Source organism: Haematobia irritans, chromosome 5, assembly GCF_050003625.1.
Source record: "Haematobia irritans isolate KBUSLIRL chromosome 5, ASM5000362v1, whole genome shotgun sequence".
Taxonomy (NCBI): domain Eukaryota; kingdom Metazoa; phylum Arthropoda; class Insecta; order Diptera; family Muscidae; genus Haematobia; species Haematobia irritans.
Genome location: NC_134401.1, coordinates 115,832,755 through 115,855,626, shown reverse-complemented (window position 1 = coordinate 115,855,626; position 22,872 = coordinate 115,832,755). Strand labels below are relative to the sequence as shown.

General features: G+C 28.5%; 1 protein-coding gene across 16 annotated transcripts in view; it reads right to left on the bottom strand.

Annotated features, from left to right (window-relative positions):
* Positions 1-22,872, bottom strand: part of mim (missing-in-metastasis) — a 333,252-nt gene that overhangs the window by 274,601 nt on the left and 35,779 nt on the right. For all 16 annotated transcript variants that reach the window (XM_075312282.1, XM_075312283.1, XM_075312286.1 and 13 more), the window contains exon 2: positions 21,525-21,574. The gene's annotated coding sequence lies outside the window, so the exon portion shown is untranslated. The remainder of the gene's footprint in view (positions 1-21,524; positions 21,575-22,872) is intronic.

Genomic DNA, 22,872 nt, shown 5'->3' with positions numbered 1-22,872 from the left:
TTGTTAAAATTTTATTTCTACAGAAAATTTTGTCACAATTTTAATTCTTTAGAAAATTTTGTTAAAATTTTATTTTTACAGAATATTTTATCAAAAATTTAATTCTATAGAAAATTTTGTCAAAATTTTGTTTCTATAGAAAATTTTATCAAAATTTTGTTTCTATAGAAAATTTTGTCAAAATTTTATTTCTATAGAAAATTTTGTCAAAATTTTATTTCTATAGAAAATTTTGTCAAAATTTTATTTCTATAACAAATTTTGTCAAAATTTTATTTCTATAGAAAATTTTGTCAAAATGTTATTTCTATAGAAAATTTTATAACAATTTTATTTCTATAGAAAATTTTATTTCTATAGAAAATTTTGTCAAAATCTTATTTCTATAGAAAATTGTATCAACATTTTATTTCTATAGAAAATTTTGTCAAAAAATTATTTCTGTAGAAAATTTTGTCAAAATTGTATTTCTACAGAAAATTTTGTCAAAATTTTATTTCCCTATAGCTTTTTTCAAAATGATATTTCTATAGAAAATTTTGTCAAAATTTTATTTTTATAGGAAGTTTTGTCAAAATTTCTATTCTGTAGGAAATTTTGTCAACATTTCTATACAAAACTTTATCAAAATTGTATTTCTATAGAAAATTTTATCAAAATTTTATTTCTATAAAAAAATTTGTCAAAATTTTATTTCTATAGAAAATTTTGTCAAAATTTTATTTCTATACATAATTGTGTTAAAATTTTCTTTCTATAGATAATTTTGGCAAATTTTATTTTTACAGATAATTTTGTCAAAATTTTATTTCTATAGAAAATTTTTTCAAAATGTTATTTCTATAGGAAATTTTGTCAAAATCTTTTGATTTTGACAAATCTTATTTCTATAGAAAATTGTATCAACATTTTATTTCTATAGAAAATTTTGTCAAAAGTTTATTTCTACAGAAAATTTTGTCAAAATTCTATTTCTATAGAAAATTTTGTTAAAATTTTATTTTTACAGAATATTTTGTCAAAAATTTAATTCTATAGAAAATTTTGTCAAAAATTTAATTCTATAGAAATTGTTGTCAAAATTTTATTGCTTTAGAAAATTTTGTCAAAACTTTATTTGTATAGATAATTGTGTCAAAATTTTCTTTCTATAGAAAATTTTGTCAAAATTTTATTTTTATAGGAAATTTTGTCAAAATTTTAACAAAAAAAAATTTGTCAAAATTTTATTTCTATAGAAAATTTTGTCAAAATTTTATTTCTATAGAAAATTTCGTCAACATTTTATTTCTATAGAAAATTTTGTCAAAATTTCTATAGAAAATTTTGTCAAAATTTTATTTTTATAGGAAATTTTGTTAAAATTTTATTTCTATATATAATTGTGTTAAAATTAAATTTGTTAAATTTTATTGTTACAGATAATTTTGTCAAAATTTTATTTCTATAGGAAATTTTGTAAAAATTTTATTTTTATAGAAAATTTTGTTAAAATTTTATTTCTATATATAATTGTGTTAAAATTAAATTTGTTAAATTTTATTTTTACAGATAATTTTGTCAAAATTTTATTTCTATAGGAAATTTTGTAAAAATTTTATTTTTATAGAAAATTTAGTAAAAATTTTCTTTCTATAGAAAATTTTGTCAAAATTTCATTTCTATAGGAAATTTTGTCAACACTTAATTTCTATAGAAAACTTTATCAAAATTGTATTTCTATAGAAAATTTTATCAAAATTTTATTTTTATAAAAAATTTTGTCAACACTTCATTTCTATAGAAAACTTTATCAAAATTGTATTTCTATAGAAAATTTTATCAAAATTTTATTTTTATAAAAAATTTTGTCAAAATTTTATTTCTATAGAAAATTTTGTCAAAATTTTATTTCTATAGAAAATTTTGTTAAAATTTTATTTCTATATATAATTGTGTTAAAATTAAATTTGTTAAATTTTATTTTTACAGATAATTTTGTCAAAATTTTATTTCTATAGGAAATTTTGTAAAAATTTTATTTTTATAGAAAATTTAGTAAAAATTTTCTTTCTATAGAAAATTTTGTCACAATTGTAATTCTATAGAAAATTTTGTTAAATTGTTAATTCTATAGAAAATTTTGTTAAAATTTTATTTTTAAAGAATATTTTGTCAAAAATTTAATTATATAGACAATTTTATTAAAATTTTTTCTCTATAGAAAACTTTGTCAAAATTTTTTCTCTATAGAAAATTTTGTAAAAATTTTATTTCTATAGATAATTGTGTCAATTTTTACTTCTATAGAAAATTTTGTTCAAATTTTATTTCTATAGAAAATTTTGTCAAAATTTTATTTCCAAAAAAAAAAAAATATTTGTCAAAATTTTATTTCCAAAAAAAATATTTGTCAAAATTTTATTTCAAAAAAAAAATATTTGTCAAAATTTTATTTTTATAGAAAATTTTGTCAAAATTTTATTTCTACAGAAAATTTTGTTAAAATTTCTACATTCTATATTAAAAGGGCTACATTTTATATTAAAAATATTCCAGTATTTAAGCTTTTATTTAATTGCTATATCAACGTGCCCATATAATCAAAGATTTTGGTCCTTCGATTTGGATATTTCATTGGACCGTTCCCTTTTTTATTCCTAACTGTTCTTTACTATGCCTATAGTCCTTCTGCAAATGTGCCTTACAATGCCTTCCGTGAACTCTAAAGGTTATAAATTTCCATGTGATTACTGTGATTGGCTGTTTAGTGTGGAAATATAAATTCCAAAGAATTTCTTAGTACGTACCACGTACCAATGATAGGCCATCTCTTAAGGCTAAAAAGCCATCTATCCAATCATACATCTACCTTCACGAAACAAATGTAATGGACATAAAAGAAGTCTATTTCACAAAGGCAACTATGAAAGAAAAAAGTATTTTCCTCCCCTCAGAGTATTCCTCCTGAAAACGATCCACCAAAAAGGGAAAAACTTCCAACATTTAGTTGAGAGATAATGTTAAGGAAGGAAAGGAGGAAGGATAAACGATCTCACAGTTCCAAAAACAAGTTCTTTAAGCATACAAACTCTGTTTCATACAGAGAAGAATCTAGAAAGGCAAAAAACAACAAACTAGACAACATGGTGCGTGAGTGAGTGAAAAAGGCCCATGAATGAAAATCGTGTTGAGTTAGAAATGGAAAATGTTTGCAAAAACAACCAAGACAGTAGGCAGGCATGAAATCATGTAGTCTCTATTGCTGTGGTATCTTGTGAAGTAGGTTTATCCATTCAAACGTCTGCCTGTCTATCTATGACTGTCACCACCGGGAATAGTGAATTTGAAGTTGTTTATACGTATGACGCTATCCGAGACATTGTCGTCCTCGTCATCATCATCATCATCCGTCTGCGTATCTGCGTAGTGTGGATAGCACGATAAATAGACATGATGACTTGACTAACTGTGGTGGGTTTATCTGCTCAGGAAATAAACTACGAGTTCATCGTCAACCATAACAGGCAGTAGCAATAGCACAGATGTATATATGACTACATACGAGTATGCTGGAAATAGTACTCAGTTTTTTTTCTTTCATATCTTTGGAAAACTAAACAGAAACGTCTCTTTAAATAATAACAACAATATGGGACCCGTAGACCTCAAGCCCCCTCCAATGAAATGCGAAATGGGGAGTTTTGCCAGAAACGAGGTATGCAAGCAAAAGTGAGCTGGCCAATTATGTTTGTTGTTAGAATCAGCATGGCCATGATGCGAGAAAGACATCAAAAAGCTTAAAGTAGTGATAAACATATATCGCCTAGAATATCCGAATTGATGTAATCTTCTGAACGATGTGACCAACTGTTTGTATTTTTTTATTTATTTATTTATTTTTTTTTTTTTTTTTTGAGAAAATCACATATTTTTTTACTTTATAATTATCGGGCCGGTCGCCTGGAAAGGCGAAGGTCTTCAATTTACTAAATTAGATCTCAGATGGTTAAAAACCACAGGGCTGTAGTATGCTGAGTAAAATGATGTTATACTAACTACTGGTAGGACCAACCTACTCGATACAGATGCTCCTTTTTACTTTTACTATACTTTGGGTCCACTCAAATATTTCTTAACCTCCTTGCGATTATTACAAATAACACTGTCGCCCTTTGTAGGCGATGTGGAACAGCACCTTCATGGCCGCTGTTCTTCAGTTCAAAACGCAAACGACGAAATTCTTGGCTTTTTTATCCTTTTATTCCAACATATCCAGTCACCCAAACAGTAAAAAAATATGTTGTCTTCAATCACGAAATTAATTGATCCAATTAATTTTTATTTACTATTCAATTAATTTTTCATTGAAATTTCTTTAATCACAGAAATGATAGTATCAATCACCGACGTCAATTAAAACATTAATTGATCCAATCAAAAACTTAATTGATACTATAATTTTTGTGATTGAGTTTTGTTTGATTGAAAATATTTTTAGAATTCAATTAAAATTTTAATTGGAAAAATTTTGGTTATATTGTTTTATGTGTATATGATTGGAAATAGTCGGTTCATGGTAGCACACAGAAAACAAATATGTTTTGTCTTCAATCGCGAAATTTATCCAATTAATTTTTAATTGAGATTTCTCCAATCACAAAATGGATATCAGTCACTAACGTCAATAAAAAAAAAATTCAATTGATCCAATTATGAAGGGATTGATCCAATTAAAAACTTAATTGATAGATAATTTACTGATTTTTATTTTAATTAAAAGAAAAAAATTATAATCAATTAATTTTCAAGTAAATAATTTTTTTTTTTAAATTCAACTAAGATTTTAATTGGAAAAATGTTTAGCAATATTTTTTCTGTGTACCCTATATTGCACAGAAAAAAATATGACGAAATTTATTGATCTAATTAATTTTTTGTTGAATTTGTTTCGATCATACACAGGAAAAAATATTAAAATTATTCTTTCATTTATCAAGTCAATGGATTTAAAAAGAATCTATTAAAAATTAATTGATTGAATTGATTTTTTAATCAAAACTAAATTCAAATACAAAAAAATATTAGAAAACATAAATGTTCAATTGGATCAAATTTTTTAATTGATGTTGGTGATTGATATTACCAACTGAATTAATTAATTTCGTGATTGAAAGCAAAATATATTTTTTCTGAGGGAAAATGATAGCACCACCAATCGCCAACGTCAATTAAAAATCAATTACCAATCCAATTAAATATCAATCGACCCAATCAAAACATTAATTAATTGATTGATTTTTATTTTAATTAAAAAATTAGTTAACTCGATTAACTTTTATTTGAATATTTTTTTTAATTCAATCAAAATTGTAATTGGAAAAACTTTTTGGTGATATTTTTCTGTTTGCTTTCGTCGGCTATCTGATGTGGCCCACTTCACATATTCCTTTACGTGATATCGGTATCTTATCCGGCCATAGATGGGTCCAGTCCTACCCGCTCCCTCCATCATAATATTTCTTGTTTTTGATCAATTCTCTTATCATCTGCAATTTTAGTTTTGTCATTTTAATTCCTTATCACCTTCTTTGTCTCTCAATACTCGTTATCACGCTTTCATTTACATTTTTTCCTTTTCTCTCTCAATATTTGCTATTTAGCTTTCATTAACATTCTCTCACATTCTCTGCCTCTCTATAGTAGTTATCTCGCTTCCCTCTGTGAATATTTTTGTAAATTAGGTACCTTTTTTAATTCCAAACTAATTTATCCTACACCCTCAAAAAAAATCGCTTCTTTAACATATGTTCCAAACATATTTTGCAGGAAGCACATATATTATTGGATACTGCCGAACCATTTGAGCCCAAAAATATTATATGCTTGGAAGAATTTTTCCCAAAGACGTTTGTACTCATTGCCTAACATACTCGTAATTTTCACTTTAACGAAATATTTTAGTTCTTGGGAAGAAATTATTCTCTTTTATAAATTTTTTAGATTTTACCTTTCGCCTGCACGGAGAATCGAACCGAGGACCATACAGTTTGTAAGCCAACACACTATCCACTGGACTACGTAGCTGTTATAGTCACCAGTAGATAATTATCGTTATAAGTTACATTTATATAGCATAGTTTGCAGCGCCCACGAGCCCATGCAAACATAACATTATTTAACAGAAACATACATTTGTTTGCCACGTGGAGCAGTGGTTAGCATGTCTGCCTTGCATGCAAAGGGTCGTGGGTTCAATCCCTGCTCCGATCGAACACTTTTTTTTAATTTACACATTTATATTTATACTATATTAAATTTTTATAATGAAACTTCGAAATGTGGGTTATTAAAGATTTATAGTCAGTAACAGTGCTTGATATAAACGAAATTTTATATGATTTTTGGATAAAATATTATTTTTTTATTGCAAAAATAACAATTTTGTAACAAAAAACTGTTTTTGGTACAAAACTTTAAAATTTGGAAGGAATTCAAAAACTCTAACAAAAGAAGAACGTGGAGTCGAGTATAAATATACATAAAAATTTTTATAATAATAACATAAATTTATTTAGGCGTGAACAGTTTTTTACTAGCATTTAACACCATCGCTCTAAAATGCCTTTTATTTTTCTTTAATAATTCATTTTAAATAAAATAAACTTTTTAAATTGTTTTAGCTGCAAAACTCGAACTTAATGCCCGCTTTTATATTTGAAGGTGTCCGTCAACTCCTCGTGGACTACTTATTAATAAAGAGGAACTAAACTTTGTTTTTATACATTTTACTGTGTAATTTTTCACTATTTCCTCTTTATTTCATTTTACTGTCCTAATTCTAAAAAGAGTATAGTGCCCTTTCGTTATTTTTATGAAGACCCCTGATTTCTTTTAACGAACCAAGAAAAAAATTGTACCCATAATGCCAAAATGATAAACAAAACACATGTCCACACATACATAAAATGCTGCTCTCAAGGCGAAAACATATTCTGTTTGTTTTTCTTGGTCCCGAATGTCTATTCTCTTTATTCAAATTAAATAATATTTAGACTTAAGCATATCAAATTTATGGCCTTACCATAAAACAGTTTTCCGAAACAACATACAAGCGGTTTCATAGAAATTGTTCTCTTTTGATTCTTTCGCTGTGTTATGTTGATATCTTTCGTCAACTCTCCCGGTTTCCATCTCTATTTCTTTCTCTATACTCTCTCTGTCGTTTTGAATAAAATATCACAACATATGTATGTTTAGTCGAAATTTGCAAATTTATATATGTTTGCATTCACACATATGATTTTTATGAAACATTCATGCCACAAACATAATATATTCGAACATATTAACATAGATGTCCCAAACATTTAGTGTTCGTTTAGGAACATTACATGTTTGCACTTAAATATGTTGTGTTTTAAAATTGTGCCCGAAACATATTTTGTTTATATCGGAACATATGAAAAACATATTTTTCTAACAGTGTACCAAATATGTCGCGAGGAGTACCAAATAGTATAAAAAAGTACAAAAGTGTCAATTTTATCAACCCTGGTCTACATCCCCAAATTTCAAAGTCTTGGCTCGATAACTATTATTTCTAATATCTAATAAAAAAATGTGTGGACTCGAGTTATATTTCATTTCATGAAGATAAAATTGAGAAAATTACTTTTGTAAGCAGATTCAGTACAAAGCTGAAATATTTCCACTTACGGAATCTGATCCGGATAATTTACATCAATGTTATCTCTCTTTTTTCTCTATTCTCACTTACTTTCACGTTATTCTCTCAACTCCGTTCCACTCCATTCCTCTCTCAAACTATCGCCCAGTATTGCCATTATTAGGGATTTTCCCAAAATTGGGAATTTTTTTCTTATATGGGGACGAAATTTTCGTTTTGGGGGTTTGATGAGGAATTTCCATAAATTTGGGGGTTTTATGGGGATTTTTCGAAATCGGTTCAGTATAATAAATCCGATATACAATGATGGTTTAGATGGGCTTTGCTCGTGTAAAATACCAAATACCAAAGGATGAAACCACTGTCGGCACTCTCGCCAAAAATATTCTACCAAACGTTTGGAGAAAATTTGACCACAAATCTACAAAATTTTAAAAAATCATATTTTGAAGTTTTTGATAAAATTTTTGTGGTTAATATGAAAAAAATGTTTTTTCTTTGAATGTATGAATGGCTCTTTCTATCAGCGACAATTTTTTATGTATGAAATAAGACGAAAATTTAAATTTTTAAAGATATTGAATTTACACAAAAATGTTTTTCAAAATGTTTTTTTTTTTATAAACTTGGTCAAAATTTAATGCCTATAGAAAATTTGGTTAAAAATTTATTTTTAAAGAAATTTTCTTAATTTTTTTTTATAGAAAATTTTCTCAAAATTTTGTTTCTATAGAAATTTTTTTTTAAATTGTATTTATATAAAAAATTTTGGTCAACATTTTATTAGTATAGAAAATTTGGTCAACATGTTATTTCTAAAGAAAATTGAAGCACCTCTTAATTGGAGAGGAATGCTTTGCAAAATCTACCGAAACATTCAGAATTCTACCAATCTACCAAAAAGTAAAAAATCTACCATTTTTGGTAGAATTCTACTAAATGTGGCAACCGTGGATGCAACTGGAAATTTTGCTCTAGTAACGGACACAGGATGTTATTTTGGAGACTCAAGAGCGAATTTATAATTTTACTCAACTTGGCTAAACATTTTTCTACAACTGCGAAATCATTTCGTCCTAATTTGGACTGGCTGCTGCCCTTTTCTCGTGCCTTCTCATTCTCTCTCTCTCTTACTCTATAACTCTGTCTCTACCTTTTTCTTCAAGGTTTCTTCCTCAATGATTTCAAATAAAGTTGTAGCGATTATTATAAAAATAATTTTAAAATATTCCTCCTCAGTAAGTAGGAAAATGGTAGCCCATTTCTGCATTTACATTTTTTGCAAAAATCCCACAAAAGCCAACAACGTGTGAGGAAGAAAAAGTAATACGAGTTACCTGCGGAAAACAACAACGCCATCGATATAGTGGAAATTTTTTTCACTCCTTAATACTTTAACCGCCAGTAAAAGTAGGTTATATTTAGATGATGCTGTTAACAATTTAAGCCAAAAGCAGGCAGAATATAGAGGAAAAATGCCAAAACAAAACCAACAGAAAAGAGAAGGAAAAAATTGTTTGGTTTTCAATGAATTACTGAATGGAAAACGGAGAGGAGGGTGATGGGTAGCTAAGCCCAAAACCCAATAATTTAAACTTTCAAAAAATTTTGAATGAATTGGTTGGTTGGCTCATTTGAAATGAATGTAAATAAAACCAAAATTTACGAATACATTTTTAAAGGAAATACATTTTTATAACACTAAAATTATAGCCTTTCCAAATATGAAAAAAAAAACATTTTTGGAAATGCTTTAAGAAATGACCATTCTGGCAAAGGTCATAAAATATATTTTGTTTTTTTTTTTTTCTTCGCAGAAAGGAAAGTCAAGAGCAGGCGAACAAGATCAAACTAATAAAAGCCTCAAGTAAAATAACTAAACTTGGCACTATTTGCATAGTGGGAAATGAGAGGAGGAACATAATTTAATGGTCAAAGTCACTAGCAAATGGAAATGCAAATAAAATAAAAATGCAAATGGAAATCAAAAGAAAGAAACCCCTCTGGCGGCATGTCACTCTAAGAGCAATCCGTTCCAATAATAATCACCAACATCCGGAGTTGTAGACAAGCCAAGAAGACTATTTATTCTAGTAGAACTAAATCTAAAGCTCTTTGGGAAAAAGCAAGAGCAAAACGATGCAAACAAACATAGAAAGAAAGACCCTCCGTTTTAGTTATTTTAAAGAATTGCTACATTGAAAAAAAAATTGTTTAAAAACTATGCAAAAATTTGTTCATATATGTCCATGGATGTAATGTCAATATCAGAGAACTAGTCGATTTTAGCCACTGTTGACTTTTTATGGCTATTCGGTGCCAATTAAGATGGCTCGCTTAGACTGAAATTTAACCGCCAATTAATGCAAATATATTTGTTTGAATTTGAAAAATTGCTTACAATTATTGTATTTTCTGGCAAAAAAAAATAAAGATTTCATTAAGAATTTAGCAAAAATCATGCAAAGCATATAGGCATAAAATAATTCTCTGGTCAGCACACGACCTAGAGGTGTACACGTGACACGAAATTGTCCTGACTCACGTGTGAGTCACGAAAACAATATCTTCGTCATAAGCGTAGGAAGTCCTCTGGGGAGGGGGCTTAGACCCCCCCAGAATTTGAAAACCTATTTACGATTTTACATTTTTATAAAAATTAAACAAGTATATACTCGTACAACGCACAAAGTTTCACTAAAGACGTTCATGCACAATCGAATTACTTGGGTTGTGGTAGAAGTTTGATATTTATGAAATAAAGCTGTGGTTGAACTTATGCTATATATAAAATTACTATTTATAAAAAATAGTAATTGATATTAAAACTATTCTTTCATAAATTAATATCTTAATAATGCTGCAAAAAAGCGTCGCCAAAAAAGAAGTGAAAATGTTCTTTTTGGGTCTGGAAGTGGTACAAAATTGACGGAGAAGCGATGAATGTAATATGAAATTGTCATAGAACGAATGTCCACCGTTTCAACAACCGTTGCAATGAATTTGCATCACTTCTTAAGGTGTGATCTGAATTCAGCGTTTTGAATGTGAATTAAAAATTTTGTGATTTTTAATGCATTCTAAAGGGTGATACGGTCAAAATTTGGTCAATATAAACTTGACGTATTTTTTTCAATTTTGCATTTAAAAAACCTGAACACCTCTCATTTTGAAAGTGTGTGTGTGTAGAATGTTGCTCCTATTTTAATTTTGGAATTCACTCTTCAGTTGTCAAAATGCCGTCCAAGCAAGAAGAGCCGCTGAGACGACAAAGAGAGTTGCCGGTAGTTTCAAGCGAAACCCTAACCTCTCTCTCCGAGATGCCGCAAATAAGCTGGGTGTATCGTCTACAACCGTGCATCGAGGCAAAAAACGAGCCGGACTATCGACTTACAAGAAGGTAGTGACTCCAAATCGCGATGATAAACAAAATACGACGGCCAAAGCGCGATCCCGGAGGCTGTACACGACGATGCTGACGAAGTTTGACTGCGTGGTAATGGACGACGAAACCTACGCCAAAGCCGACTACAAGCAGCTTCCGGGACAGGAGTTTTATACGGCAAAAGGAAGGGGAAAGGTTGCAGATATTTTCAAGCACATAAAACTGTCAAAGTTCGCAAAGAAATATCTGGTTTGGCAAGCCATCTGTACCTGTGGCTTGAAAAGCAGCATTTTCATAGCTTCCGGGACTGTCAACCAAGGAATTTACGTGAAAGAGTGTTTGAATAAACGTCTGCTGCCTTTCCTGAAAAAACACGGTTGTTCCGTACTGTTTTGGCCGGATTTGGCATCGTGCCATTACGGTAAAAAGGCCATGGAGTGGTACGCCGCCAACAACGTGCAGGTGGTTCCCAAGGACAAGAACCCTCCCAACACGCCAGAGCTCCGCCCAATTGAGAAATACTGGGCTATTGTCAAGCGGCACCTAAAGAAGACCAAAAAACTGCTAAGGACGAGCAGCAGTTCAAGGCAAACTGGCTATCTGCGGCGAAGAAGGTGGACAAGGTTCATAGCTTCCGGGACTGTCAACCAAGAAATTTACGTCAAAGAGTGTTTGAATAAACGTCTGCTGCCTTTCCTGAAGAAACACGATTGTTCCGTACTGGATTTGGCATCTTGCCATTACTGTAAAAAGCCCATGGAGTGGTACGCCGCCAACAACGTGCAGGTGGTTCCCAGGGACAAGAACCCTCCCAACACGCCAGAGCTCCGCCCAATTGAGAAATACTGGGCTATTGTCAAGCGGAACCTAAAGAAGACCAAAAAAACTGCTAAGGACGAGCAGCAGTTCAAGGCAAACTGGCTTTCTGCGGCGAAGAAGGTGGACAAGGTGGCTGTACAAAATCTGATGGCAGGTGTCAAGCGTGAGGCCCGGCAATTCGGATTTGGAAAAGCGAAAGCCTAACTGAATATTTTTCCTGAATTTTATACTAATTGAACTTGAAAAAGAAATTTAATTTGATTTTTTAAATAAACGATTTCACCGATGTACACGCGTTTTCCCTTGACCAAATTTTGACCGTATCACCCTTTAGAATTCTACCAGAAATGGTAGATTTTTTATTGTTTGGTAGATTGGTAGGATTTTTGATGTTTTGGTAGATTTTGCAGAGGTACTTAAAAATTTTATATAGCAATAAACTTTTGACAACATTTTGAGAAAATTTTTTATACGAAGAAAAAAAAATTTTTTTGAGAGAATTTTCTACATAGAAATAAAATGTTGAGAAAATTTTCTATATAGAAATAAAATTTTGACAAAATTTTCTACAGAAATAAAATTTTGACAAAATTTTCTATATAGAAATAAAATTTTGACAAAATTTTCTATAGAAATAAAATTTTGACAATTTTTTCTATATAGAAATAAAATTTTGACAAAATTTTCTATAGAAATAAAATTTTTACAAAATTTTCTATAGAAATAAAATTTTGACAAAATTTGCTATAGAAATAAAATTTTGACAAAATTTTCTATAGAAATAGAATTTTGTCAAAATTTTCTAAAAAAATAAAATTTTTGATTTTCTATATTTGAATTTATTTTGATCATTTAAACCAGTTTTTTATATCCTTAATTATTTTTTTCTGGTCCGTTATTATTTTACTTCTAACGTACTATATAAAATTATTGTATTCATGAATTTACCTTCGAACTGGCTTACCATAGCTGAATAAATAAATAAAATTTTGAAAAATGTACTATTTTGACAAAATTTTGTATAGAAATAAAATTTTGAAAAAATTTCTTATGGAAATAAAGTTTTGACAAAATTCCTATAGAAAAAAAATTTTAACAAAATTTTCTATAGAAATAAAATCTTGACAAAATTTTCTATAGAAATAAAATTTTGACAAAATTTTCTATAGAAATAAAATTTTGACAAAATTGCCTATAGAAAAAATAAAAAAAAAATTGAACCTATTTCTTGAAAAAAAAACCCACAAAAATCCCAAAATTTATGGAAATTCCCCACCAAGTCCCCAACTCAGAGTGCGTACGGTTTTATTACCATAAGCGTGCGTGAGTTCTACCACAAATTTTTTCGTGGTGAGTTTGCGTGAGCATGAATAAAATATGACTTACGTGCACACTTCTAATACGACCTTAACTACCATACAAAAATTTCAATTTATCTAACTCTGAGCCGTTATGGATCACATACGAATGTTAAATGTACCCCCTATGAATTTCTCCCATCGATTAAAAAATTCTGAATAAATCAAGATTACAAATTCAAATAATATTAGTAAGAATATTAATTTTTCCCAGTAATTAAAAATAAGTTTTTCTCTGTTGAAATGAAATGAGAAATCCCTCAAATAAGATTTTCCAATTTCCCAATTCGCCAAAAACTAGAAGAAGAAGCAACCACCCTCATAAAATTGGCTTGGCAATTTTTTCCAATCTACTCTACACTTCAATATTCTACTATAGCGAAAAGTAAGAGGGGAATAAATGGATTTCTCATAATAAATAATAATAAAATTATTCCATACCATTTTACGTGTCTTCCCGTACATGTTCAGGTTTTTTTTTTGCGTTTTCTTAACATAGAATAGCTGAATATTTTATTATTGTGATTTTTATCTTTACATTTCCACCGGAAATTTACTCAACAATTGAGTAGAGTAGAGGAGTTTCCCTCGCATACATTAGATGGCATCTCATTCAATTCGCAGTTTATTTTAATATGCATAAGAATTGAGTCAAGGAAATTTCAATTGATTCCAAATGAATGAGATGCAAATTGTATTGATTTTGAATTGAATTCACCGGCAGATACAGAGATTTATATTTGCACAAAGAATACGGTTGGTTAGTGATGACCTTAGGTGCTAGACTTAGACGGAAAATGTGACCTAGAAGATCTACATAGTTCAACTACAATATAACAGTAAGGAATAAGCGGAGAAGGGTAACATGGTAATTTTTATACATAGATACATTTATAAAGATATATTTATATATCTTAATGTTGCATTAACAAGCATTTTAGTCAATTTTTCTATATTATTTCTAGAACAAATACAAATGAACAGATGCTAATGCGGAAATAGAAAACTGTCACCTTCGGGACACTTCCAACAATTTCTCCAAAAATGTGTTACCTTTATCTATTTTATCTATTTATCGGAAGACGTGTGATAAAAAATTTGCTGCTATTCAAAGACAAATGACTTCCGAAATAATGAAATAGCATCATAGAAATAAAATTATGACAAAATTTTCTATAGAACTAAATTTTTGACAAAAATTTCTATCGAAGTACAATTTTGACAAAATTTTCTATAGAAATAAAATTTTGACAAAATTTTCTATGGCAATAAAATTTTGACAAAATTTTCTATGGAAATAAAATTTTAACAAAATTTTCTACAAAAATAAAATTTTGACAAAATTTTCTATAGAAATAAAATTTTGAAAAAAATTTTCTATAGAAATAAAATTTTGGCAAAATTTTCTATGGAAATAAAATGTTGACAAAATTTTCTATGGAAATAAAATTTTAACAAAATTTTCTACAAAAATTAAATTTTGACAAAATTCTCTATAGAAATAAAATTTTGACTAAATTTTCTATGGAAATAAAATTTTGACCAAATTTTCAAAGGAAATAACATTTTGACAAAATTTTCTATAGAAATAAAATTTTGACAAAATTCTCTATAGAAATAAAATATTGAAAAATTTTTCTATAGAAATAAAATTTTGACAAAATTTTCTATAGAAATAAAATTTTGCAAATATTTTCTATAGAAATAAAATGTTGACAAAACTTTCTATAGAAATAAAATTTTGACAAAATTTCCTATAGAAATAACATTTTGACAAAATTTTCTATAGAAATAAAATTTTGTCGAAATTTTCTATAGAAATAAAATTTTGACAACATTTTCTACAGAAATAAAATTTTGACAAAATTTTCTATAGAAATAAAATTTTGACTAAATTTTATATAGAAATAAAATTTTTACAAAATTCTCTATAGAAATACAATTTTAAAAAATTTTTCTATAGAAATAAAATTTTCTATAGAAATAAAATTTTGACAAAGTTTTCTATAGAAATAAAATTTTGACAAAATTTTCTATAGAAATAAAATTTTGACAAAATTTTCTGTAGAAATAAAATTTTGTCGAAATTTTCTATAGAAATAAAATTTTGACAAAATTTTCTATAGAAATAACATTTTGCAAAAAAATTCTATAGCAATAAAATTTCTACAAAATTTTCTATAGAAATAAAATTTTGACAAAAATTTCTATAAAAATAAAATTTTGCAATAATTTTATATTGAAATAAAATTTTGCAAGAAATTGCATTAGAAATAAAATTTTGACAACATTTTCTAAGGAAATAAAATTTTGCAAAAATTTTCTATGGAAATAAAATTTTGACAAAATTTTCTATAGAAATAAAATTTTGACAAAATTTTCTATAGAAATAAAGTTATGGCAAAATTTTCTACAGAAATACAATTTTCACATAATCGTCTGCAGAAATAAAATTTTGACTCCAATCGATGCAAAGTTAAAACCTTCTGCGCGAACTGTGCCGGTAACCACAAAACAGCTGATTGCAAAGATAATGTTATTAAATGTGCGAACTGCCAAGGGTCCCACAAATCAACTGACGAAAATTGCCCCTGTAAAGCCCAATATTTACTTGTGAAGCAAAGGAACAGACCTGCTAACAACAAGTCACCTAGATACAATGATGTTTTGATCAACAATACCAATTTCCCGAATGCTTTACAACAAACAATACCTCCATCCACTGGTATTTGGAATCTTCCAATGAGTAACAACAATGGTGACTTTGTCAATTCAAATATAAATAACAATTCTAGAAATTTGTTCTCCCCTCAAGAAATGCAAGCTCTTGCTTTTGAACTTATAAATAATTTAAAAAATTGTAGAAATAAATTCGATCAATTTCAAGTAATAACAAATCTTGCTTGCAAATTTCTATCATAATGAGTAGTATTATAAATATTATAACATGGAATGCAAGAGGCATCAAAAATAAAAGCATTGAACTATTTCAAATTTTGTTAAATAAAAATATACATGTTTGCTTGGTCTCAGAGACTTGGCTCAATTCTAGTATATCTTTAAGCCACAAAGATTTTTTGATATATAGAAATGATAGAGACTTAGGTAGGGGCGGAGGTGTCGCAATTATAATTCTGAAGAAGATATCCCACGAAATATTACCCATTGTTAATACTAATTTAATTGAAAATATTGGTGTTAAAATCAAGACTATTAACGGTTCAATAGACATATATTCATGTTATTTTCCTGGGGGACATGTTGGTAATGATGGTAACCGAAAAAAAATTTTCGCGTCGGACATCCACAAACTCACTAGGGCGCAACACTATATTTTAGGTGGAGACTTCAATTGTCGCCACCAATCATGGGGTTGCTCAAGAGCAAATAGTTGGGGAAATACCCTTTTCATGAAACAAGATTCATACAATTTGAATATACTGTACCCTACTGAAAGCACCTACATACCTTCTCAACTCAATCGACAGAGCTCGACTTTGGACTTATTCATAAGCAATAATAATACATGTTTATCACCTCCTCAAGTAATAAATGACCTCAGTTCTGACCATTTGCCTGTTTTGCTATCTATAGGGAATATTTTCCAAACCAATGTCGATTTCTTTTACGATTTTGCAAATGCTGACTGGAATAAATTCTCGAAATACGTTCAAAGACATCTTATTCTTCCCAACTTTGATACGGTTATAGACTCAGAATCGATAGATTTTCAACTTAGACATTTTAATGCTATATTAAAAGACGCAATTGCCCATAGCGTACCAATAAAGAGAATAATAAGTAACAATAGGAAGTTACCTTCTAACATTAAATCGTGTATTCGAAGACGTAACCATTTCAGAAGGTTATGGCTGAGAAACAGAAATGTGAATGATTACTACGAGTTCAAGATGTTGAATTCTTTAATTAAATGGAAGATCGAGAAGTTCAGAAACAAATCGTGGAATAAACTATTAAAATCACTCAATAAGGGTTCCGCCCCTTTCTACAATCTCACGAAAGTCATAAGGAAGAAATCGAGGGCCATTCCTATTTTAAAAGAGAATAGTGTCCGTTACGTAACTACTATTGACAAATGTCACATTTTGGGTAAAACTTTTAGTGGAAAACACCAGATCCCTCAAAATGCAAACTCCTCTGTAGATAATCTTGTCAGAGAGGAAGTCACTCGATTCAATCTCTGCCTTGACCAGACATTTACTGCTGCTACAGAAGCCGAAATCACCAACATAATTAAGGGCCTTAAACGCAAAAAATCTCCCGGTCTTGATGGTATCAATAACGTATGTCTGAAATCGCTTCCAAAAAAAGGAATATCGTTTTTAACAGTTTTCATCAACAGTTGCCTAAAAACGGGGTATTTCCCCAATGAATTCAAAGAGGCAAAAATTATAGCTATTGTGAAACCAAATAAACCCGCGGATTCACCAACCTCTTACCGCCCAATCAGTCTGCTTTCATCTATTAGCAAATTGCTAGAAAGGGTAATTAAGAATCAAATAACTGGTTTTATAGACAATCATGATATTTTGCCTCCACAACAATTCGGTTTTCGTTGGGATCACAGTACAGTGCATCCCCTCGTGAGGATAAGAGAATTAGTTAAATCCAATTTCGATAAACAAATGTCGACCGGAATGGTTTTAATTGACATTAAAGCTGCGTTTGACTCGGTTTGGCATGAAGGGCTAATTTTTAAACTTATTCGCTTAAAATTTCCACTTTATTTAGTTAGAATCATTAAGAACTTCCTTACGTCAAGGTCATTCAGGGTACATATTGGTTCATCTTACTCCGAGAGATTTAGTATTGACACAGGTTGTCCACAAGGCTCATGTTTATCCCCAGTTCTTTACAACATATATACTTCAGATATCCCCATTATGGATAACTGCGTCATTTCGATATTCGCGGACGACACCGCGATTCTTTGTTCAGGAAAATTATCTGCCGATATCATTGCAAATTTACAACATGGACTTGGAATCTTATTCGACTATTTCTCAAAATGGAAAATATCTGTGAATTGCAGTAAGAGTCAGGCTATATACTTTACAAGGAAAAGGAAATTATGTTTCCTCCCTCAGGAAGATATTAGTATTAGCTGTGGTGTTATTAAGTGGGAAGATAAGGTCAAATACTTAGGTGTTTATTTAGATCCTAAACTTAGTTTTAAAGAACATATTTCATATATTGTAAATAAATGTAATATATTAATTAGAAATTTGTATCCATTCATTAATAGATCTTCTGCTCTGAACATTGACAATAAAATGTTAATATTTAAAGTAATTTTCCAGGCTGTTATATATTATGCAGCTCCCGTCTGGGGTAAAACAGCCATAACTCACATTAAGAGGATTCAAGTAATACAAAATAAAATCTTAAAACTGATCAATAATTTGCCTAGATATTATTCTACGGCCCGTTTACACAAGGACGCTGGAATCGAACTTGTACATGTCAAAATAAACGATTTAATAGAACGTTTTAATGTCAAATGTTCATATTCTGAATATAATCATATCTCCGAGCTAGTCTCCTAAGATATGAGCCTAGTTTATAAGATTTTTAACTAACAAAATTTGTATAGGTTTTTGTAAATTTTTCCCTTCAATTAAAATATTAATCTCATTAAGTTAATTCATTAATTCCAGTGCTATGTTTAAGTAGAAAAAGTATAAAAAAAAACCTTAAACTCTTTGAATTGTACATATAGTGGTTAACCAAATTGTAAATAATATATATCAATAAACATACATCTAATCTAAAAAAAAGAAATAAAATTTTGACAAAATTTTCTATAGACATAAAATTTTGCAAAAATTTTCTATAGAAATAAAATTTTGCAAAAATTTTCAATAGAAATATAATTTTGACAAAATTTTGTATAAAAATATAATTTTGACAAAATTTTTTATAAAAATAATTTTTTTATATATTTAATATCTTTAAAAATTTTAATTTTGTGTACAATTTTATTCAAATTTTGGCAGATTATTTTTGGTACGAGTGGCAACTGTGACTGTAACTCCCATTCTATGGTGGGGGTACACCTTTTCCCTTCAATAAACACAAATAACCTTTTGACTTTAATAGACCCAAATTTCATCCATTTTTTTTTTCAAAATAGGAAATAAGGTCATCATCAATTATGCCCTCTGCACAGTATTCAGCAAGAAAATATTATCCAAATGTTGCTACTAGATTCACATTTTTACAAAATTTTCTATAGAAATAAACTTTTGACAAAACTCTATCGAAATTTTTGCCAACATTTTCTATGGAAATAAAATTATGACAAACTTTTCTATGGTAATAAAATTTTGACAAAATTTTCTATAGAAATGAAATTTTGACAAAATTTTTTATAGAAATAACATTTTGAGAAAAAAATTCTATAGCAATAAAATGTTGACAAAATTTTCTATAGAAATAAAATTTTGACAAAATTTTCTATAAAAATAAAATTTTGCAATAATTTTCTATTGAAATAAAATTTTGCAAGAAATTGCATTAGAAATAAAATTTTGACAACATTTTCTAAGGAAATAAAATTTTGCAAAAATTTTCTATGGAAATAAAATTTTGACAAAATTTTCTATAGAAATAAAATTTTGCAAAAATGTTCTATAGAAATAAAATTTTGCAAAAATTTTCTATAGAAATAAAATTTTGCAAAAATTTTCTATAGATATATAATTTTGACAAAATTTTGTATAAAAATAAAATTTTGACAAAATTCTCTATAGAAATAAAATTTTGACAAATTTTTCTATAGAAATAAAATTTTGAAAAAATTTTCTATAGAAGAAAAAATCTTGACAAATTTTTCTATAGATATAAAATTTTGGAAATTTTTTTTTTTTTTTTTTTATATATTCAATATCTTTAAAAATTTTAATTTTGTGTAAAATTTTATTCAAATTTTGGCAGATTATTTTTGGCACGAGTGGCAACCGTGACTGTAACTCCCATTCTATGGTGAGGGTGGGAGCCACCGTGGTGCAATGGTTAGCATGCCCGCCTTGCATACACAAGGTCGTGGGTTCGATTCCTGCTACGACCGAACACCAAAAAGTTTTTCAGCGGTGGATTATCCCACCTCAGTAATGCTGGTGACATTTCTGAGGGTTTCAAAGCTTCTCTAAGTGGTTTCACTGGAATGTGGAACGCCGTTCGGACTCGGCTATAAAAAGGAGGTCCCTTGTCATTGAGCTTAACATGGAATCGGGCAGCACTCAGTGATAAGAGAGAAGTTCACCACTGTGGTATCACAATGGACTGAATAGTCTAAGTGAGCTTGATACATCGGGCTGCCACATAACCTAACCTAACCTAACCTATGGTGAGGGTACACAACCTTTTCCCTTCAATAAACACAAATAACCTTTTGACTTTAATAGACCCAAATTTCATCCATATTTTTTTTTTTCAAAATAGGAAATAAGGTCATCATCAATTATGCATCCATGCCCTTTGCACAGTATTCAGCAAGAAAATATTATCCAAATGTTGCTAGATTCACATTTTATAGCAGCTATACCGATTTTATGATTATATCCGGCCAAATGAAATCACGTCTTTAGATATTTGTCCTTCTCTTATTTTTTCCCAACATTTTTTTTTTGTTTCCATTGGAATGAGTGTAAACTGTTGTTACGTTTATTTGGCAAAATATACGCCATGACCAAGTGCAGGCGTAAGATACAAAACAAAAACAAAAAATTGATCATAGCAATAATATTCAGTACCATCATCATTTAGAAGTGCTGAAAAGAATGAAAACCAAAAGATGCCGAAACATGGAAACGATTTTCCAATGCTTGGAAATGCGAAAAATTGGTGATGGTTTTTTAATTTTTCGGATGAAAGGCACGTAACAGCTTGGTTTGCCCTTACCATAACGAATTAAAGGCCATACAAGAGTGCCCGTATTCCTCAACGATGAACGGTATTAGGGTGACTCGTTCAAATGTTTAATTTTGAATTTGGCATTAGATGCTTAGGACGAAGAGTAGCTTAACTAACAGAGAAAAATTATATTTGTCATATTGAAACGCTTTAGCCTGCAACACGGTTAGATGGACGATCTTTTTTGAACTACCACACTTTCTCATATTTTAACTAAAACATAACAATTTCTATGAACTAAGATATAGTTAAATTGGCTTTAATACCTCCGGTATTTTGTGCAGATTTTGACTTGCTTTCCAAGAAATATTCAATCGAGAATAATGATTGGAACATTTGTAATAGTGCATCTACTTACCCTAATAAACCTTTGCCTTTTCTTCATTCAGTTCCTTTTGTTTCCAGGTCCTAAAAATAATAAAAAAAAGAGAGACGAAAAGACATGAAATAAATATAAAATCGTGATTTATGTAATTTTATTGTAAAAATCTTTATGTATGGTTGTGAGAACGTTTGTATTTTATCTAAACAATGACAACAACAACAACATTTTAATGTCAATCATGACTTCAATTGGGGGTTTCTAGGGCATTCAGATTTTAGGAGATGAGAACTTTTTTGTATTTCTATAGAAATAAGTGAGCATCAGAGATACCGGATGCTAGTTTAATTTAATTTACTTGCAATTTTTGAAATTTGATTTAATCATTTTCTGAATAAAAAAATCTATCGTATAAATTATATATAAAACAACTTTAACAAAAACCAGCTGGTTTGGGACCCCAAATGTTTTATTTATTTTATGAGTACATATTTTTTACTTTAATTAAGTTAAATTCTGCCTAAAAATTATAGTTGCTGATAACGGTTCATGTAGTATTTATGTTAAACAGAATATCTGTTCAAAGATCTATGGTCTAGGATCGGGCGCCAATTTACCATTTCTCCATACTATTTTTTGAAAACATGAAATATTTTAGAGAAGTTTTGCCTTTATGCGAATATGGAATAACTAATTTGACCCAAAAATACTGAAATCAGGACCCTGTATCATTTGTATTTATAAAGAAAAACGTTTTATGTGGCATTCACATCTTACTGGCAAGGAATTCGCCAGTAAGATGTGTATTATTTCTATAGAACATTTTGTCAAAATTTCATTTCTATAGACAATTTTGTTAAAATTTTATTTCTATAGAAAATTTTGTCAAAATTTTATTTCTATAGACAATTTTGTCAAAATTTTATTTCTATAGAAAATTTTGTCAAGATTTTATTTCTATACAAAATTTTATCAAAATTTTATTTCTATAGAAAACTTTGTCAAAATTTTATTTCTATAGAAAATTTTGTCAAAATTTTATTTCTTTAGAAAATTTTGTCAAAATTTTATTTCTATAGAAAATTTTGTCAAAATTTTATTTCTGTACAAAATTTTGTTAAATTTTTATTTCTATAGAAAATTTTGTCAAAATTTTATTTCATTTCTATAGAAAATTTTGTCAACATTTTATTTCTATAGAAATTTTTTTCAAAATTTTATTGCTATAGAAATATTTTTCAAAATTTTATTTCTATAGAAAATTTTGTTAAAATTTTATTTCTATAGAAAATGTTGTCAAAATTTTATTTCTATAGAAAATTTTGTCAAAATTTTATTTCTATAGATAATTTTGTCAAAATCTTATTTCTATAGAAAATTTTGT